This window comes from Camelina sativa, chromosome 20 (genome assembly GCF_030686135.1).
Source record: "Camelina sativa cultivar CO46 ecotype springtype chromosome 20, ASM3068613v1".
Lineage (NCBI taxonomy): Eukaryota > Viridiplantae > Streptophyta > Magnoliopsida > Brassicales > Brassicaceae > Camelina > Camelina sativa.
Window position 1 is genome coordinate 24364654 of NC_141899.1, and position 7983 is coordinate 24372636.

Here is a 7983-nt window from a genome sequence, read left to right on the forward strand (position 1 = left end):
AAAACCACTTGGGAAAAATTATACTTAAGGGAAAAAGAGCGTAGGATCTCAAGGTTTGGTGAGGTCCATGAGTCCTAGCCGAGGGTGAATGTATTCGCACACTTGTGGGCTGGCCGCCTTTGTGAAAATGTCGGCTAGTTGCTCTTTGCTGTCTGTATGACATGGGAGTGTGACGCCTAGCTGAATCTGCTCTCGCACCTTGTGGCAATCGACCTCTATGTGTTTTGTTCTCTCGTGAAACACGGAATTGGTGGCTATGTGGATGGCTGCTTCGTTATCACAATGCATAGTGATAGGCTTTGATGATTCAACTCCAAGATCCTTCAATAGTGCCTTAAGCCACATGAGCTCGGTTGTTAACTTCCTCATGGCTCTATACTCGGACTCCGCACTAGATAACGAGACAACCTTTTGTTTCTTGCTCTTCCATGTGACTAAGTTTCCTCCCAAGAACGTGCAGTATCCGGTGGTTGAGCGACGATCCCCATGGTCTCCGGCGTAATCAGCGTCACAATATCCTATCAACTCGGTGCTCTTGTTCCTTCCCATCCATATGCCTTGTCCCGGAGCTCCCTTGATGTACTTAAGGATTCGGTTCACCATGTTCCAGTGGTGTCTAGTTGGGTTTTGCATGTGTTGGCTTACCTGGTTCACAGCAAAACAAAGATCAGGCCTAGTGATAGTTAAATATATGAGCTTACCCACTAGACGCCTATATCGCGTGACATCTTCGAATGGAGGCTCCCCCTTTCCGGCTGTCTTGTAGTTTTCTTCAAGAGGTGTGGTCACTGCTTTTGATCCAAGTTTTCCTGCTTCACTTAAGAGGTCAAGAGCATACTTTCTTTGTGATAAAAACAATCCTTCATCAGACCTATACACTTCTATACCAAGAAAATACTTAAGTTCTCCAAGGTCTTTAATATCAAAAACTGACTTAAGAAACTCTTTAGCTTCTTGAATACCTACCTTGTCACTTCCAGATATGATGATATCATCAACATATACTAGAATGACCACTATACCTTTGTCACTTGGTAGTGTGAAGAGAGTATGATCCGATTCTGATTTGCGAAAACCTTTCCCAAGTAAGGTTGTGCTCAACTTGTGGTACCATGCTCTAGGCGATTGTTTAAGGCCATATATTGCCTTGTTGAGCTTCAGCACCTTTCCCGGGCCTATGGTGTCCTCTAGACCAGGCGGTGGCCGCATGTAGACCTCATCTTCAAGTTCTCCTTGCAAGAACGCATTCTTCACATCCATTTGCCATAGATCCCAATCCAAGTTTGTGGCCAAGGAGAGAACAACTCGAACTGTGTGTAATTTGGCCACCGGAGCAAACGTATCTTTGTAATCCTCCCCATACGTTTGCGTAAAACCACGAGCTACAAGTCTGGCCTTGTAGCGTTCAATCTCCCCATTGCTCTTATACTTGATAGTGAAGATATACCGAGACGTCACAGCCTTCTTGCCCTTGGGTAAGTCTGATTCGTCCCATGTGTGATTTTGCACCATGGCCGTGTTCTCGGCATCAACTGCGTCTCGCCACACCTTGTGGTCCTTGGCCTCATCATATGTCTTGGGAACCCAATGCTGGTCAATTTGGCCAAGGAACACTTGATGTTCCATCGGAAAGTGTGCCAGCGTGCATACAGCTTGAATTGGGTGTGCGACGACCATGTTGTTGTAGTACACTCTAGTGTTCTTCCAGTTAGATGGGGGAAACTTGAGACGTTGGCTACGTCGAAGAGGAACTATAGTTCCCGCCTCTGAGCTAGCTCTGCCTAGTGTAATAATTTCTTCAAGCTGCTCAGCCGGTTCCTCGGATGGCACATCATTGTTGTCTCCGGGTAGTTCGGTCGAATCCGTGGGCAACTCAGTTTCGTCGTTGGTATGAGAAGTGGGTGGATCAAGGTCGGGCTCAGGGAATGGCTCAGGTTGTTCTGGTGATGCTTGACTGGCCGGCGCGTTGGTGATCCGATCATTCTCAATACCTAGCCTCTCAAGGATCACCCGGAGGTTGCGTGTCCGATCGGAAGAAGAGGTCGAGAGATTGCGAAGTTCATCCCAGTTCTTCTCATCATAAAATCCTTGTGACTCCACAAACTTGACATCACGAGACACAAGAACTCTTCTTGTCTCCGAGTCATAGCACTTATATCCTTTTTGAGTTGTAGAATAGCCGATAAACATTGCCTTAGTACTCTTAGCATCAAGCTTGTCTCTTAGTTCACCTGGTCGCAACACATAGCAAACACAACCAAATACTCGTAAATGATCAAAGTTAGGCTTTTCATTGTTCAATACCTCAAATGGAGACAAGTCGTTGAGTATTTTTGTTGGTGTGCGGTTGATAAGATAACAAGCTGTGAGCACGGCATCTCCCCAAAAGCGTTTTGGAACTCTTGTATGGAACATCATGGACCTTGCTACCTCCATGAGATGCCTATTCTTCCTTTCAGCCACCCCATTTTGTTGTGGTGTGTATGGACAGCTAGTTTGATGAAGAATTCCATGTTCGGCTAGATATTGCTTAAAGGCATGGCTTGTGTATTCTCCACCATTATCTGATCTCAAAATTTTAATCTTGGCATGATAGTGGTTAGTGACATAATTTTGAAAGCTAGTAAAAGCTTCAAGAACTCTATCCTTAGAAGGAAGCAAAGTTATCCAAGTATATTTTGATTTTTCATCAATAAAAGTCACAAAATACTTTTGATTTTCTCTAGATAAGCAAGGGGATGTCCAAACATCAGAATGAACCAAATCAAAACATTTTTCATAAATAGTAATAGATTTAGGAAAAACAGCCTTGCAATGTTTACCAAGAATACAAGCCTCACACCCATCATTTTGAAAAGAAATATTAGGGAACATTAAAGCTAAAGCTCTAGTGTGAGGATGTCCTAGCCTAGCATGTAAAATAGAATCACTAGGTTTAACAACAACCGAATTAAAACAAGAAGCAGATAAATTCAAGTCCTCAAGCATATAGAGATCACCCTTGGAACCTCCTTGACCAAGGACCTTACTTGTCTCAATATCCTGAAAATGAACCTTGTTAGGACCAAATATTGCATAACAATTCAAATCAGTAGTGGCTCTCTTAACTGATAGCAAGTTGGAAGTAAAATTTGGCATATAGAACGCTTTAGTATCTTTATCAAATAATTTCAAGTTTCCAATGCCTTTAACTGGCACTTTCTCACCATTTGCTATCACAACATTACCACTAGCCGGTTTAATATCACTCATTAACCTAGAATCACTAATCATGTGGTGAGAAGCACCGGAATCAACTATGAGCGGTTTAGTTTGATTCAAGGCAAGATAAGAGTTACCGGAATTTTCTTTGAGTGCCTTAATGAGCGCATCAAGATCAGACTTCCTCACGAGGTCCGACGAGGCAGCCAGGGCAGTTCCATTCATATCCGGAGCTCGAGGGTTCAGTTCAGCAACCAATGGCTCCACACTCGCTCGATGAGCTCTTGGTGCTCCACGGTGGTTCATTGGTCGGTTTACTCGGAGGTGTGGGTGGAGAATCCAACACTCATTCTTGAAATGGCCCGGCTTCTTGCAGTGGTGACACACTGGTTCTTTCTTGTTATCTCCTCGATAGTAGCCCTTGTTTGCGGTCGCTACATCAGCTTGGTTGGCGGTTACAAGCTCCCCCTTGTTACCAAACAACCCCATGGAACCATGCTCCTTTTGAATCTGACTACACACTTCCTCCAGGCTGGGAAGCTTGTCCGACCTCAAGATATGCTTGATAAGATCGTTGTAAGATGGATTCAGCGTAAGGAGGAGGCCGAACACCTTGTCTTGTTCACGCCTCTCATTCAAGATTGCCGGATCAAGAGTCGCTGGCCTAAGCATCAACAACCTAACCTGATGGCTCTCTTGATCTCAAAGACTCGGCTTAAATTGGTAGTGTTACCAAAGACGTTTTGCAAGGTATCCCATAGATCCTTGGCCGTTTCACAATACGAGTAGGCCTCGAGTATTGGAGCATCGAGAGAGTTTTGTATGATGGCGAGAACACTTTGGTCTTCTTGAAACCACTTTTCTTCACCACTTGTGGCCACAACTTTGCCGTCTTCAGTCGGCTCGCCCTTCGGAGCTTCACTTGTTGTCACATGGGTCCAAAGCCCTCGGCCACATAGCGCCGTCTTTGTGGTCCTTGCCCACAACAAATAGTTCTCTCCTTTGAGAGTAACTGGAACAACCAAGGTTTTGGTGCTTTCCATGGAGTTTTGTCCAATGGTCAATAAGTTTACCCAACGGTTAAAGAAAAACTCAAGAGATTGAATGAACGAGTTGCGGAAGAAAGTAGAGTGAATGAAGAGTTTAACGAGAGGAACCTGGCTCTGATACCATGTAAGTTTAGAAACGAGAGAGTGTAGAGATCGAGTGAGTTTGAGAGTGTTCGCACGAGAGAGTAGAAGAGAGTATGGAAGTGTAAGAGAGAGAGTATAGAAGAAGAATCAAACTTCTTACTTGAAAAAGAACCTAGATACATCCTAATTATAGACAAAGTAAACAGCATATTCCTATGGGATCCTATACACGCTTTACATGACTGAAAGTGACATCCTTCCTTCTTAACATAACATGTGACTTGTGAGTTGAAATATCTTCCCACTTGCACACAAACTCCAACGGTCGGTAGGAGAAGGATCTAGAGACTTGGTTGTCTCATACAAGCCTTAGAAGACTTCAAGTGGGCTTCTACACGAGATGGTATGGTTGGCCCGATGAGAGAGAACGGTCGTTGACTTGTACGGACGTTGACTTGTACGGACATGGTGATCAAGATCCCAAATTATAGTTTACAGCTTCTAAGCAATGTTTTCTTGGTTATAGCGTTTTTTGGGACAAAATGGGTATAAGTGGCTTTTAAACTCTCCACATCTATCTCAAACTCTTATACTTAGTTAGTTCCATTGGATTAAGACACATTTTAACCCCAGAAACACTAACAAAGCTGTTTAGTGCTTCTAAGCAATGTTTTCTTGGTATTAGCCTGTTTTGGGACAAAATGGGTATAAGTGGCTTTTAAACTCTCCACATCTATCTCAAACTCTTATAATTAGTTAGTTGCATTGGATTAAGACACATTTTAACCCCATAAACACTAACATAGCTGTTTACAGCTTCTAAGCAATGTTTTCTTGGTTTTAGCGTGTTTTGGGACAAAATGGGTATAAGTGGCTTTTAAACTCTCCACATCTATCTCAAACTCTTATACTTAGTTAGTTGCATTGGATTAAGACACATTTTAACCCCAGAAACACTAACAAAGCTGTTTAGTGCTTCTAAGCAATGTTTTCTTGGTTTTAGCCTGTTTTGGGACAAAATGGGTATAAGTGGCTTTTAAACTCTCCACATCTATCTCAAACTCTTATAATTAGTTAGTTGCATTGGATTAAGACACATTTTAACCCCAAAAACACTAACATAGCTGTTTACAGTTTCTAAGCAATGTTTTCTTGGTTTTAGCCTGTTTTGGGACAAAATGGGTATAAGTGGCTTTTAAACTCTCCACATCTATCTCAAACTCTTATAATTAGTTAGTTGCATTGGATTAAGACACATTTTAACCCCATAAATACTAACATAGCTGTTTACAGCTTCTAAGCAATGTTTTCTTGGTTTTAGCCTGTTTTGGGAGAAAATGGGTATAAGTGGCTTTTAAACTCTCCACATCTATCTCAAACTCTTATACTTAGTTAGTTGCCTTGGATTAAGACACATTTTAACCCCAAAAACACTAACAAAGCTGTTTAGTGCTTCTAAGCAATGTTTTCTTGGTTTTAGCCTGTTTTGGGACAAAATGGGTATAAGTGGCTTTTAAACTCTCCACATCTATCTCAAACTCTTATAACTAGTCAGTTGCATTGGATTAAGACACATTTTAACCCCAGAAACACGAACATAGCTGTTTAGTTCTTCTAAGCAATGTCTTCTTGGTTTTAGCCGGTTTTGGAGACAAAATGGGTATAAGTGGCTTTTAAACTCTCCATATCTATCTCTAACTCTTATACTTAGTTAGTTGCATTGGATTAAGACACATTTTAACCCCATAAACACTAACATAACTGTTTACAGCTTCTAAGCAATGTTTTCTTGGTTTTAGCCTGTTTTGGGACAAAATGGGTATAAGTGGCTTTTAAACTCTCCACATCTATCTCAAACTCTTATACTTAGTTAGTTGCCTTGGATTAAGACACATTTTAACCCCAAAAACACTAACAAAGCTGTTTAGTGCTTCTAAGCAATGTTTTCTTGGTTTTAGCCTGTTTTGGGACAAAATGGGTATAAGTGGCTTTTAAACTCTCCACATCTATCTCAAACTCTTATAACTAGTCAGTTGCATTGGATTAAGACACATTTTAACCCCAGAAACACTAACATAGCTGTTTAGTGCTTCTAAGCAATGTCTTCTTGGTTTTAGCCTGTTTTGGGACAAAATGGGTATAAGTGGCTTTTAAACTCTCCACATCTATCTCTAAATCTTATTATTAGTTAGTTGCATTGGATTAAGACACATTTTAACCCCTTAAACACTAACATAGCTGTTTACAGCTTCTAAGCAATGTTTTTTTGGTGTTAGCGTGTTTTGGGACAAAATGGGTATAAGTGGCTTTTAAACTCTCCACATCTATCTCAAACTCTTATAATTAGTTAGTTGCATTGGATTAAGACACATTTTAACCCCAGAAACACTAACATAGCTGTTTAGTGTTTCTAAGCAATGTCTTCTTGGTTTTAGCCTGTTTTGGGACAAAATGGGTATAAGTGGCTTTTAAACTCTCCACATCTATCTCAAACTCTTATAATTAGTTAGTTGCATTGGATTAAGACACATTTTAACCCCATAAACACTAACATAGCTGTTTACAGCTTCTAAGCAATGTTTTCTTGGTTTTAGCGTGTTTTGGGACAAAATGGGTATAAGTGGCTTTTAAACTCTCCACATCTATCTCAAACTCTTATACTTAGTTAGTTGCATTGGATTAAGACACATTTTAACCCCAGAAACACTAACAAAGCTGTTTAATGCTTCTAAGCAATGTTTTCTTGGTTTTAGCCTGTTTTGGGACAAAATGGGTATAAGTGGCTTTTAAACTCTCCACATCTATCTCAAACTCTTATAATTAGTTAGTTGCATTGGATTAAGACACATTTTAACCCCAAAAACACTAACATAGCTGTTTACAGTTTCTAAGCAATGTTTTCTTGGTTTTAGCCTGTTTTGGGACAAAATGGGTATAAGTGGCTTTTAAACTCTCCACATCTATCTCAAACTCTTATAATTAGTTAGTTGCATTGGATTAAGACACATTTTAACCCCATAAATACTAACATAGCTGTTTACAGCTTCTAAGCAATGTTTTCTTGGTTTTAGCCTGTTTTGGGACAAAATGGGTATAAGTGGCTTTTAAACTCTCCACATCTATCTCAAACTCTTATACTTAGTTAGTTGCATTGGATTAAGACACATTTTAACCCCAAAAACACTAACAAAGCTGTTTAGTGCTTCTAAGCAATGTTTTCTTGATTTTAGCCTGTTTTGGGACAAAATGGGTATAAGTGGCTTTTAAACTCTCCACATCTATCTCAAACTCTTATAACTAGTCAGTTGCATTGGATTAAGACACATTTTAACCCCAGAAACACTAACATAGCTGTTTAGTTCTTCTAAGCAATGTTTTCTTGGTTTTAGCCGGTTTTGGAGACAAAATGGGTATAAGTGGCTTTTAAACTCTCCATATCTATCTCTAACTCTTATACTTAGTTAGTTGCATTGGATTAAGACACATTTTAACCCCATAAACACTAACATAGCTGTTTACAGCTTCTAAGCAATGTTTTTTTGGTTTTAGCCTGTTTTGGGACAAAATGGGTATAAGTGGCTTTTAAACTCTCCACATCTATCTCAAACTCTTATACTTAGTTAGTTGCCTTGGATTAAGACACATTTTA

General features: G+C 40.3%; 1 long non-coding RNA gene across 1 annotated transcript; it reads right to left on the reverse strand.

Moving 5' to 3' along the window:
• Window positions 1–2755: 2755 nt before the first annotated feature.
• LOC147919305 (uncharacterized) lies at window positions 2756–3483 on the reverse strand. Its single transcript, XR_015592139.1, has 2 exons — window positions 3339–3483; window positions 2756–3042 (listed from the first exon to the last, which is right to left on the reverse strand). It is a non-coding gene; the product is annotated as an uncharacterized LOC147919305 (long non-coding RNA).
• Window positions 3484–7983: the final 4500 nt, after the last annotated feature.